Source organism: Ailuropoda melanoleuca, chromosome 17, assembly GCF_002007445.2.
Source record: "Ailuropoda melanoleuca isolate Jingjing chromosome 17, ASM200744v2, whole genome shotgun sequence".
NCBI classification, from domain to species: domain Eukaryota; kingdom Metazoa; phylum Chordata; class Mammalia; order Carnivora; family Ursidae; genus Ailuropoda; species Ailuropoda melanoleuca.
Window position 1 is genome coordinate 7,028,327 of NC_048234.1, and position 13,549 is coordinate 7,041,875.

Sequence of the window (13,549 nt, forward strand, 5' to 3'; positions counted from 1 at the left end):
AAACCCAAATAGAACCAATAATCATGGACAAAGTTGAAAACGTTTTTAAAGATCTACCTTCACAAGAAGTGTCAAATCCGGATAGTATCAAGAGGAAATTCTCTGTAACTTTCAATGAGTAGAAAGATCCAATACTATTATTATTGTTTCAGAATACAGAGAATAGAACACAGAGAACAGGGGAAAAATTAATTTTCAAATTTTTCTTCAAAGCCATTGTAACACGGTAAACACACACACACATACAATGACAACCCTGGAGAATAATGTCAATTACATTCAGGCAGAACCTCTAATAGCATGTTATTAACAAATATAGTTTACCAATAGTGTCATAGAATGCCCCCTCACAATCAACTCCATTTCATTCTAGGAAAATGAGGTTAGGTCCATACTAGAGAATTCATTGCCATTGAATTAGCATTTTAACTGGTCAGAGGGGGAAAACATATTATCAGAATGATTGACACCTAAAATATATTTGACAAGAGGAGCGTACATTTTAATGAAAGCTCTTCAGTAAGACAGTAGTAGAGGGATACTTTCTTATTATTTTATATCCACTTCCCTCCCCTGTTCAAATCCAGCCAAATGCTTAAAGGAGAAATTATAGAAGAATGTCCATTTTCATGGGGATTAAAGTCAGGAACAGAAATGAAATCCTCCATTTTGCTCCATTTAACATTGCTCCAGAAACTGGAGGCAAAGCAATTAGACACAAAAACAAAATGGTGAGGAGACACTTAAAGAGAAAGCTGCTCTTTGAACATTGGACACCTGGAAAACACAAGAGAATCAACATGAAACCTATTAAAAGTAGATAATTTGGATATACCCAAATCAAAGGCTTTTCTTCATACATATGACAGCTTTTTAGAAGATACACAAATGTTAATAAAAAATGATAATAGCACTAATGTTTATGAAGTGCTCCCTGTGTGCAAAAACTATGAAATTAAAAGAGTTAATACATGTAAAGTGCTGAAAACAGTATATTAGTATTAGCTATCATTGTTATTAAAACCTTGTTATTAAAACTGAGCCTGGGTGGTTCAGTTGGTTAAGTGGTTGCCTTTGGCTCAGGTCATGAGCTGAGGGTCCTGGGATCCAGCCCCACATCCAGCTCCCTACTCAGTGGGGGGTCTGCTTCTCCCTTTCCCTCTGTCCCTCCCCCCAACTTGTGCTCATGTGCTCTCTCTCTCTCTCTCTCTCTCGCTCTACTCTCTTGCTCAAAGAAACAAAATCTTTAAAAAATTATTAAAAAACCAAACAAAAAACTAAACCTAATAAGAATTGTGTATGGCCGAGATGAAGAAAACTTTGAAATTCTTACCAAAGGATATAAAAGCTTTTCTTTTTTTATTTAATACAATTTAATGTCCACAGATTCTTGTGACATTATCTGAGCATTTAGTGAACGTTAATAACGAATCACCCAAAACACTAGCTCAAGTGATTTGCCATGACTCAGAGCCCTGGCAGGGAGGAAATGAGGAAGCTTCATATAATGAGTCAAGAGCCTATGATGACCGCACATTTTCATGACCAAGGAAATGTATTTAAGTGGAAGAACAAAGCTTCTGTGGGTATCTGATTGCTTATTAACCAATTGACAGTTAAATCAAGAAGAAACCAAACTTTTGGGACCTGTTTTTCCTGTGTTTAGTAGACTTTTAAGACTGCCATTTCTATTTTTTGCTTCTGTGAGATTTCATTGTGGGTTTAAAGTCTGAAAGACTACTTTGCAATGTATAAAATTCAATATTACAACCTTGAATTTCTGAACTTTGTCAAGATTTTTCCACGTCAATTGCAGCATGGTATTTTCTTTTATGTCTAGGCTTTTTTTTTTTTTTTTTTTTTTTTTTTTTTTTTGCTTAAAAATTATTTCAGAATGCCCTACTCACCAACCCCCCACCACATTTCAGTATTAATGAAATTTGGTTAATTACTTAGGTTTAATTCATCAGAGATTCAATACTTGATTCTAAAACCCAACAAAAGTATACCATTTTTAAATCATCTCATTTAACATCTATTGAATATATATGTTTTAAATAAGTTAAAAACATTAAGACATTAGTTTTTGTTTGAACTGTTACTAAGCCATTGGCTGCATTCTCTTGGTGACCGGCCATCTTGATTCTCTGTCATCTGTGTTGCTATGCTGGTTGCTTTGTCATCAAAGTAATGGCTCACCAGGACAAACTTCATATAATCTGAGTGAGTCAAAGTGTTGAAGGAGTTTAGGTCTAGACCCCCAGACCCAGACTCAAGAAGAGTTTGGGGAACAGCCATACACTAGAGCTACACTTTTCCTTCATAAAACTGTGAAAGAAAGCTAAAGGCTCAACTTGCCATTATTTCCCTCAACATTTGCCCTCGGATGTTTCTTTTAAATAATAGGCTATTTTGAAGAACTTTTTAAGTTCAAAGCAAAATTGAGTGGAAAGTACGGAGACTTCCCATATAGCCTCTGGCCACACATATACATAGTCTTCCCCACCGTCGACGTCTTCCACCAGAGAGGTATCTTTGTGACTATTGATAAACCTACATGGACACATCATTAGCACCCAAAGCCTACAGTTTACATCAGGGTTCACTCTTGGTATTATACATCCTGTGGGTTTTAATGTTTAATGCCATGTATCCATTAGTATATATCATACAGAATAGTTTCACTACCCTAAAAATCCTCTGTACTCTGCTGATTCATCCCTCTCATCCCCTGAGCCCCTGATCTTTCTACTGTCTCCATAGTTTTGCCTTTTCCAGTGAATCACATAGTATCATACAGTATTTTTCTGACTGGCTTTTTCACCTACTAATACGCATTTAAGTTTCTTCTGTGTGTTTTCATGGCTTGAGAGCTCATTCCTTTTCTCATTTTGAATAGTATTCCATTGTCTGGATGTACCATAGGTCATTTATCCATTCACCTACTGAAGGAGATCTTGGTTGCATCCAAGTTTGGGAAATTATGAATAAAGCTGCTAAAAACATCCATGTGCAGGTCTTTGTGTTGACATAAGTTTTCAGTTCATTCGGGTAAATATCAAGGAGTGTGATTGCTGGATCGAATGGTAAGAGTATGTTTAGTTTTGTGAAAAACTGCCAACATGCCTTCCAAAGTGGCTGTACCATTTTGCATTCCCACCAGCAATGAATGAGAGTTCCTGTTTCTTTACATCTTCACCAGCATTAGGTGTCATAAGTGGTCCAGATTTTGGCCATTCAAATAGATGTGAAATGGTATCTTTTTGCTTTAACATGTGATTTCCTAATGACATATGTTGAGCACCTTTTCATATGCTTATTTTCCATCTATATCTTTTTTTGGTAAAGTGTCTGTTAAGTTTTTTGACTCATATTTTAATCATGCTGTTTATTTTCTTATTGTTGAGTTTTAACAGTTCTTTGTGTATTTTGGATAACAGTCCTTTTTCAGATATGTCTTTTACAAATATTTTCTCCCAGTCTATGGCTTGCCTTCTCATTCTCTTGCCAATGTCTCTCACAGAGCAGAAATTTTAATTTTAAGGAAATCCAGCTACTTAATTCTTTCTTTTGCAGATTGTAGATTGTTCCTTTGGTCTTGTATCTAAAAAGTCATTGCCAAACCCAAGATCTTGTAGATTTTTGTCCCATGTTATCTTCTAGGAGTTGTATAGTTTTGTGTTTTACAATTAGGTCTGTGATCCATTTTTAATTTCTTTTTGTGAAAAGTGTAAGATCTGTATCTAGTCTCATTTTATTTGCATGTGGATGTCTGATTGTTCAAGCACCTTTTGTCGAAAAGACTACCTTTGCTCCAGTGTCAAAGATCTGTTGACTGTATGTATGTGGGTCTAAGTCTGGGCTTTCTAGTCTGTTCTGTTGTCCTATTTGTCTCTACTGTTGCCAATACCATATTGGTACTGATAGGTCTAGAAAATTTTGCAGTCACAGAGTGTCTGTCCTTTTTGTTCTTCTCCTTCCATATTGGGTTGGTTGTTTTGGGCCCTCTGTCTCTTCATATTAACTTGAGAACCAGTTTATAGATCTCTATAAAATAACTTACTTGGGATTTTGATTGGAATTGTGTTGAATCTACAGATCAATTTGTGAAGAATTGACATATTAACAATATTGAAACTTCCTATCTGTGAACATGGAATATTTGTCCATTTATTTAGTTCTTTGATTTTTTCATCAGTTTCGTAGTTTTCCTCATATATCTCATACCTATAGTGTTAGATTTATACATAAGCATTTCATTTTGAGAGATGCTAATTTAAATGGTATTGTGTTTTTAATTGCAAATACTATGTATTCATTGGTGGTATATAAGAAAGTGATCAACTTTTGTATTTAGCCTTGATCCCACAACCTTGCTATAATTACTTATTAGTTCCAGAGGTGTTTTTTGTCAATTCTGTTGGATTATCTACACAGGCAGTTATGTCATCAGTAAACAAAGACAGTTTTATTTCTTCCTTCCTAATCTGTATTCATCTTTCTACACTACTTTGTGATTTACCTTAGTTTTAAATTCTTTTATAGTAAAATTTGTATTTTTAACTCATGGAAAAGCTACCCTTTAGATTTCAGTGAGGCATACTTTTGCATTTTCTTATGCAAGATTTATATATTTTTGCAAACACTGGGTCTTTGTAATTTTTTATATACCGTCACACTTTGCTTTCAGTAAGATGCATCCAGGTGACCATGAATTCTGTGGGCCTTTTAGTTTTTTGTTTTTTTTTTTTACTTTTGATTTTTTTTTCATGAATCATTATATCCTTTCTTGTTCTTAATCAGAATAATTTTACAGTGACTTCTTTTTCTATTTACTCTTTTATGAAGATGGAAATATTATCAAAGTCCTACTATTACTTCATGGAGATTTGGCAAATATTACTTATGTTATAGGATCTTAGAAATAGACCAGCCCTTAGAATTTAATGGCTTTAGTCTCTCATCCCACACTGTCCCTGAGAATTGCCATCAAATATTTTCTTGGATTGCTCACATTTTTCAGAACTCAATAGACACAGAAAATTTATCCCATTGTTGGGGATCTCTGTTTATCAGGAAATCCTTTATCTAACTGAACTAAGACCTGTCACTCTGAAAATTTCACCTCTCAAAATTTTGCTGTGCAGATCCATAAAGAACCAACACCATGTATCTTCTACCCATTAGCTTTTTTGTTTCCGTCATGGTTTTTTCTTCAGTCTCTCTTTTCCAAGTGAAACATGCCTGTACCTTGAAATATTCCTTGGAAGAGATGACTTCCAATTCTCTTTATCATTTTGGTTCTACTCTAGAAACCATTTTTTATAAAATATGAAAACCATAGTGTGTGATTCCTTGAGACAACCTGTCTTGTCCTGATTGGGTTACCTTAGTGTCGGAAATTCCTATTTAAGAGTTGATAGAGAATAAGTGGTTCCCATGAAGGGCATGAACTTTGAGGAACAGGTAGGTGATGCATCATTATCTCTTATTTTATAGATGGCTTATTGGAGAGGATCACATGCCCAGGGTTGGAGGTAGAATTCAGAAAGTTTTCCAGTCTGCATTAGTGCCTAGAGCTTTTTTTAGGAAGCAAATCCTCAACAATGGTTTGTCCATGCTCTTGGTGGTGTATTGCAGTGGCACACAGAACCTCTGAGAAGAGGACCAGGGTTCGATTCAAGACTTACATGCCACCTGCTTCCTTACAAGAACCAGAAGGACTAAAACTTGGCAAAGGAGATGCTCATTTGGGCAACCCGACGTATGAAAACCTTCTTCATCTGATGTGTGCCGTAATCTTGCTACATGGTGTTTGTTGATGCTTTTATGCTTTTTGTTTTGTTTTGTTCCCTTTTTCTACATGGGTGTTATTATAACTACTCATAGTGTGATTTGATAACATCATCTCTCCAAAGAGCTACACAATGTGGGAAGAAATGTTAGTGCTTCAACACTTTTATTTAGTTTTTTAAATTAAATTTAATTTTATCTTATTTTATTTTTTACAGATGATAAAATAGAACCTTTGAGGGTTAAAGTGACTTGGCTCTAAGTTTCTTAATCTTCTGTCTTCATTGGGCTCAGGCTGTAGTAAGATCTAAATTTGCCACTCCTTCTAAATAGCCCTGAGATAGAGCAGAGTGATGGAGGAATCAGGGAATCAGAAACCAGCAGAGGGGGGAAAAAGCAGCTGCAGGGAGTAGGCAAGGAGCTGGAGAATTCAGAGTTTTATAAACTTTAAATTCCCAACTGCTACACTATAATTCTGTCTTGGGAGTCCATTATAAGGAAGTCATTTTGGTGAGCTGGATGAGGTCCACGGAAGATGTGCCTTGACATCTAATTTGTGTGTTATAGTGAGATGCCATTAAGATTCTCACAGCCTCTTCGGAATGTGGGGAGGGAGGATGTGTTTATTTTATAATTCCACAGTTAATGCTTCTGGTGTCTAGAAGCTTCCACTCATTCATTCACTCGTTCACTCAAACACGTTTGATGAATGCCTATATCTGTTTTGTACGACACACCATGTTAGATGTTTCACGTTTAAAGTTGGATAATTCAAGTCTTGAATTAAACCATTGAGGTAAAGAAATTAGTTCTTCACTGCCAATTAAGAAGGCTTGCTTTTTTAACTAGCTTGTTTTGTGTTGATTCAGAACACCAGTGAACTGAAAAAAAAATAATTGTTTTGCTTAGAAATTCAGTGCCTGGGGGTGCCTGGGTGGCTCAGTCAGTTAGGCGTCTGCGTCCGGCTTGGGTCATGCTCCCAGGGTCCTGGGATCAAACCCCACGTCAGGCTTCTTGGTCAGGCTCCTTGCTCGGCGGGGAGTATGCTTCTCCCTCTCCTTCTGCCGGTCACTCCCCCTGCTTGTGCTCTCTCTCTCTCTCTCTCTCTCTCTCTCTCTCGCTGTCAAATAAATAAATAAAACCTTTTTTAAAGAAAAGAAAGAAAAATTCAGCGAATTCAGTGCCCATGTAGAGTCATGAAGAGAGAACTTTTAATATAGCAATTCCTCTTTAGGTATTATTCTAAAGATATGTTTGTATGTGTCCAAAAAGATGTATGAACAGGATTATTTTTGCATGATTGCTTTTTTCTTTTAGTGGAAAAAAAAGTTCAAGTCAACTAAATATTCAGTAATGGAGAACAGGTTAAATAATGGATACACAATGGAAAAAATATGCATGTGTGAAACAGAACCAGTATATTTATGTATGATAGAGAATTATTTCCAAAAGATATAGATATTATAGAACTATCTGTCCATCACCTCTAGGTTTACATTTTGAAAAATTTCAAATACACAGAAAAGTTGTAAGAATTTTAAGGTAAATCATATAATTTTCACATAGACTCACTAATTGTTAATTATAAACCTTTTTTTTCCCCCTGTGGAACTGTTTAAAAATAAATTGTAGGCATCATGATGTTTGTCCCTGAATACAGAGCCACACCATCACCCACCTACGAAATTTAGCATTGAAACAGCAGCATCATCTAATGTACTATTTACATTTTCTTGCTTTATCCTTGGACAAAATTATTCTTTATGGCTCTTTTGGGAGAGGTCTAGGGTTTAGAATCTGATTGTCATGTCTCTTTAGCCTCTATGTATCTAGGTCAGTCCACCTACTGTTTTATGATGATGCTGTTTTTGAAGAATACCATCCAGTTGTCTTGTAGAAATTTTCATAATCTGGCTTCGTCTGTTTCCTCATAATTAGACTCAGGGGAAGCATTTTGTCAAGAGTACCACAGAGATGCTCTTAATAATGCTAAGGTTGCTCATTTAGATAAGATTGTGGCTGCCAGACTTCTCCATTGTAATTCCCTTTGTACTGAAGAACACATCTCTTTTGGGATGAAATGTGTTCCCCCAAATTCATATGTTGAAGTCCTAACTGCCAGTATGTCAAGATGTAAGCACATTTGCAGATAGGTTTGTATAAAAGGTAATTACTGTTAAACGAGGTTGTATGGATCAGCAGTACTCCAATCTGACTATAAGAAGTGTCCTTAGAAGAAGAGGAGACTAGCACACAGAGAGAGACACCAGGGGCACGCATGCACAGACAGGAGACCATGTGAGAAGACAGCAAGAAGGTGCCCATCTGCAAGTCAAGGAAAGAAGCCTCAGGAGAAACCAACTCTGCCAGCATCTTGATCTTGGACTTCTAGCCTCCAAAAGTGTGAGAACATAAATGTCTGTTATTTAAGCCCCCCAGCCTGTGGTACTGTGTCATGGCGGCCCTAGCAAGCTCACCCAACATCAGGGTGGGGTACTTTGAGACCACATGAATGTGCTCACAACATTTCACTCAGTGGAGTCTGATTACTTCTTCATGGAGACTTGTCAATGAAAAAGTCTTAGATTTGCTGTAGCTCTTAGGCTTGACTGGCTGTAGTCTCTTTTGATTCTGGACCAAATCAATCAGTACATTGGAGGTGGCAAAATAGTCATTTTCTAAATCCACCAGTCCTAATCTTATTACCTAATGTTCTTCTCAGAGAAGAGTCTCACCTTCCCCTTTTTTGGACTGTATTGTACATGAACTGATTTTTAAAATTCAGGATATTAGCAGCCACTGTCATTACTTTCTGACGCTCTCATGACTCCAGGTGTGACCATGGGAAGCCCCTTCAGGCTGGCTCCTATGTATTTCAACATGTCTGTATCCGTCTGTGAGCACTTCCTTGCTTTCCAATACAATGATAAAATGTTCCAGGACTATTTTGTACTTTGTCTTTGACCTAGAAAGAGCCATTTTCCTAAGATTCCCTGAATACTTTCAGTGAGGAATAGAATTTAGAAACCAAGATCTAAGCACTCACAAGCTGTGCTCATTGCCTGTAGGTTGGTCACAGTTCTGGACCTTTGTAGTGGATAAAGCTAGTTTATATTAATACTCGTCATTTGTCCTCATCTGCTGAATAACAAAACCACAGACTGCTGGCTTAAACAACAGACATTTATTTCTCAGAGTTCTGGAGGCTGGAAGTCCAAGATCAAGGTGCCAGCCAATTCAGTAACCTCAGGAGGACCCTCCTCCTGGTAGGCAGATAGCCGTCTTCTCAGTGTGTCTTCACATGGTGGAGAAAGGGCAAGCACTGTTCTTTCTTCCTCTTCTTAGAAAGACACTAATCTCCATCACAAGGGCCCCATCCTCACCACATCATCTAAATTTAATTAGCTCCCAAAAGCCTGACCTTCAAATACCTCACATTGCCGGTTAGGCTTTTAACATATGAATGTGGGATGGGGACACAAACATTCTGTCCTTAACATTTTAATCCAAAGCACAGGATTCTTTCTTTTCTCCTATTTTTACTTCCCTTCTCTCACATGAGAACCTTAGATTCCCAACTATATAAATTTATTTTTTTCTGTTCTACAGTACACTCGAAATAGCCTCAATTCTTAGGCTACCCTCTACCCTTGTACCACGACCAAACAGACTGGGAAACAGTCGACCAAACAGACTGGGTCGCATTCATATTTCCTTACAGTTCTTATCCTTTAAACGTGCCCCCCCCCTTAAATGTATGGAGTCTGAACTTGCTGGGTTCAGAAGTTACTAAAATTCGTTCTTTTTTCTTTCTCTGTACTTATACATGATAGCAATTTGAGATAAAGTTATTTCATTAGTCTTTCAAGACTTTTCACTCATCACTGTATCACCCATTGAAAAGACATACGAAATTTGAAAGGAAATTGTCCATGTTTGTTTCTGTGCACAGTTACGCGGATGCCATGGTGCCTTCATGTAGGCACAACCGAGAGGATTCCATCTGACCCCAAGAAACACCCAGTTAGGGTTACCTTGACTTCCTACCGTCTCCTCAACTGGTGAATCACTCAAGCACAGAGAGCACATTTTCCGAGCCATTTGAATCACTTCCCCAGGATGTTTCCATGAGCCATCAGAACGCATACTTGAGCAGTGTCTAGATGTACTTGTTAAGTTTCTTAGGAATTTTTTTAATGATTCAATGCATTCTCTCTCTGAGCTGCATATTGTCACTCTCAACATTCAGCAGATGTATTTGGCTCATGTGCAGTTTTTGCTTCTCACAGATGGGGAATTTTTCATTCTCTCTGTTCTGCCTGGTACTAGAGGCGTTTTCAGTGAAATGCTCTCTGTGGACTTAGATGTCACTGCTGCAGCTTCTTCCTTGGTACCAGGATTTTAGTCCACGTGGTGTGGATTATTATCCCCTTTAAGTGCCCTGTGCTGTTGCTGCTTTAACGATGAGCTGATCATTTTTTGTGTCTGTGGGTGCACATGCACCTGCTTATGTTGTATTACAAGGGCGATTGCTTACTCTTTGTCATTCTAGAATCCAGGGATCCAAGTTATTTGACAAACACAGAGAAGTAAAGCCCAGAAAGCTCCCCGGGGGTAGAAGAGACTTGCTGGTAGCCCGAGTGGGAGCCGGGTAATACTGTGATTTAAGCAGAAAGAACTTCATATCAAGCATCGGACCACGTATATCTGCAATCCATTCTTGATTGTTTTTTGTTTTTTGTTTTTTTTTTTTTACTAATTCACATGTGCCTCCACTCATGTGTTCAGCAAATATTTATTATCTACTCTACAAGTTCCTCTTTTGTGTGACCTTAACCAAGCCACTTAACCTTCTAAGACGTGTATTCATTTTTAAAAATAGATTTGCTTTTTTTAGAGCGGATTCGGTTTCACAGCAAAATTGAGTGGAAGGTACAGAGATTTTCCATGGATATCCTGCCCCCACATGTGTGAAGCCTCCCTCATTCCCAACTTCCCCACCAGAGTGGTATATCTGTTGATGAGCCTAAATGGACACATCATTATCATCCGAAGTCTGTAGTTTACTTTAGGGTTCAATCTCGGTGATGTATATTTTGTGGGTTTGGAAAAATTTATAATGGCATGTATCATTGATTATAATATCACGGAGTAGATTCACTGCCCTAAGCATCCTCTGTGTTCCCCCTATTCATCCTTCTCTCTCCCTGGCAAGTGCTGATCATTTTCCTGTCTCCATAATTTTGCCTTTCGGAGAACGTCATATAGTTGGAAATCATACAACGTGAAACTTTTTATACTGGCTTCTTTCCCTTAGTAGTATGCCTTGAAGTTTCCTGTCTTTTTATGGCTTGAGAGCTCATTTCCTTTTAACACTGAATGCTGAATAATAATCCATTGTGTGGATGGACCACAGTTTATTCATTCACCTACTGAAGGACATCTTCGTTGATTCCAAGCTTGGGAAATTATGAATAAAGCTTCTGTGAACTTGCAAGTTTGGGTGTTGACATCAGTTTTCAGCTCATTTGGGTAAGCACCAAGGAAAGTGATGGTGGGATTGTCTGATGAGAGTAGGCTTAGTTTTATAAGAAACTGCAAAACTGTGTTCCATTTTTCATTCCTACCAGCAGTGAGTGGGAGTTCCTGTTGCTCCACAGCCTTGTCAGCATTTGGTGGTGTCAGTGTTTTCAATTTTGGCCATCCTAATAGGTGCAGTGATATCTCATTGTTGTTTTAACTTGCAATTTCCTAACAGCATACGGTGTTTAGCACCTTTTCATATGCCTATTTTCTATCTGTACAGGTCATCTTTGGTGAGGTATCTGTTGAGGTCTTTGGCCCATTTCTTAAATCATACTATTTTCTTATTGTTGAGTTTTAACATTTCTTTGCATATTTTGGGTAGCAGTACTTTTCCAGTTATGTCTTTTGAAGATATTTTCTCCTAGTCTGTGGCTTGTGTTCTCTTCTCTTGACAGTGTCTTTTGCAGAGCAGAAATATTTAATTTTAATGAAGTCCAGTTTACCAGTTCTTTCTGGACATACATTCATTTTTATAATGAGGCTAGTATTACCTGATTTGCATACCTTACAGGTGTGTGACGGGTGTCATATGAAAGTATGGGTTTTTTTTTCCTTCCTTGAGACACGTGATGGTGGTGCGTGTTTGCATACTCCCAGATGCTAGCATGGTTACATGCCTTGTTTTAGCCACGGAACTATGGTGTGTAGTTTTCTGGATGTAAGATTAGGACCAACATGAATTTCTCATTTTTTTCTTTCACAGGTTTGGACAATGTTCCACATTGTGGACACTGCGTCAACATGGGGCCCAGAGTGAGAGAGATCCTGGAACAGAGTCCCGAGCCCATCTGCAATGGCATGAGTGAGAAACAAACTTCTGTGACTTCAGCCCACAGAGAATTTCAGGATTATTTGTTACCTCGATCAGAAAATTGTGATAAGTTCATGAAAGCATATTTTGCAGACTGTGAGATGAGGGAGTGACACGGGGCTCAAGCCGGCTGTAGACAACAAGGACGGGTGATCTGCAGCATGTCCCACTCTTGCCACAGGCTGAGGAGCAGAAGGGAAAAGAATGGGCCTGGGACCGTTGGAGGCACTGCTTCTGGACGGGGGTACTGACAAGCTGCTTTCTGGGACCTCTGTGGACCCCGAGGGCTGATGAACACCCGGTCGAAGGTAAGACCTGCGCTTCTCTTCACCGGGGACTCTGTGGGGTGCTGTTATTCAACACAAGGGACCAGACTAAACTGTACTCACTCGTAAAGATAATCACACACACTTCTGCTAGACGGCTTGGACACGGTGCCAGCGAGCATTCTTCAGGGTCAGGTTTGCTCCACAAAGTGTTGCCTGATTTAAAAATAATAATAAAATTGACGGGCAGGAGAAGGGCCTGCTGATACGAAGTTCGCCTGTGAGGCCGATGAAGTCCTTAAAAGAAAAGAACAACAACGCGGCCGACTCTTACGCCTGGAGCCTCTGAGTGGCCTCTGGCTTCTTGGTAATGATGTCAATGCTCTTCCGTCAAGTTGAGGCTGAAAGAGAGACACCAGCAACCACAAACAGAAACCTTCTGGAAGAGCCTAAAGATTTAGCCATGGCACGTCTCCCATTTTCCATCTTTTATTTAACTCCTTTGAACTCCCACTAATTTCCAGGCAACACTTTGGAATTCCATTTTTAGCGCTGCCTTTTGAATTATTATCCCCCTTGCCCCCCACCCTGTGGTGTACAAATCTGTTACAGAGACGGCCTCCCTTTATCATGAAAAAATTTTTTATTCTTCATTATTGAATAATGTCCGTTGGCAGAATGATTTGAAAGGACAGACCCATTTGAAGAAGGAAATGAAAGTGATCTGCAGCCCCAGCTTTCAGAGACCATCACTATTAAGGGTTGGGTGTATTTCTAGCCAGGATGTTTTCTTAATGTGCACATACTTTTTTTTTTTTTAATGTGGCTGAGAGCATGCAGCTCAGAGAGTCTCCTGGGGTGGGTGGGAAGCAGTTGGGAGCTCAGCTATACATCAGATGGGCCCGCATTCAAGAGCTGGCTATAACTTAGTGATATGTGGGGCACGGGGCAAATCAGCTGTTAGGCTGTTGTCTGCTCAGTAGCATATGTGGGGCAAAATTGGTACGGACTGCTTGTAGGTTTGTTGATGGGTAACTGACACAATAGACCGAAAGCCTTTGGATAAGTGATTGGCAGTTATTAAATACTGAAC

At 38.6% G+C, this 13,549-nt stretch overlaps 1 long non-coding RNA gene across 1 annotated transcript in view; it reads left to right on the forward strand.

Moving 5' to 3' along the window:
• Positions 1–13,282, forward strand: part of LOC109490988 — a 128,063-nt gene extending 114,781 nt beyond the window's left edge. Inside the window, exon 3 of the long non-coding RNA XR_002144367.2 lies at positions 12,083–13,282. This is a non-coding gene — a long non-coding RNA (uncharacterized LOC109490988). The remainder of the gene's footprint in view (positions 1–12,082) is intronic.
• Positions 13,283–13,549: the final 267 nt, after the last annotated feature.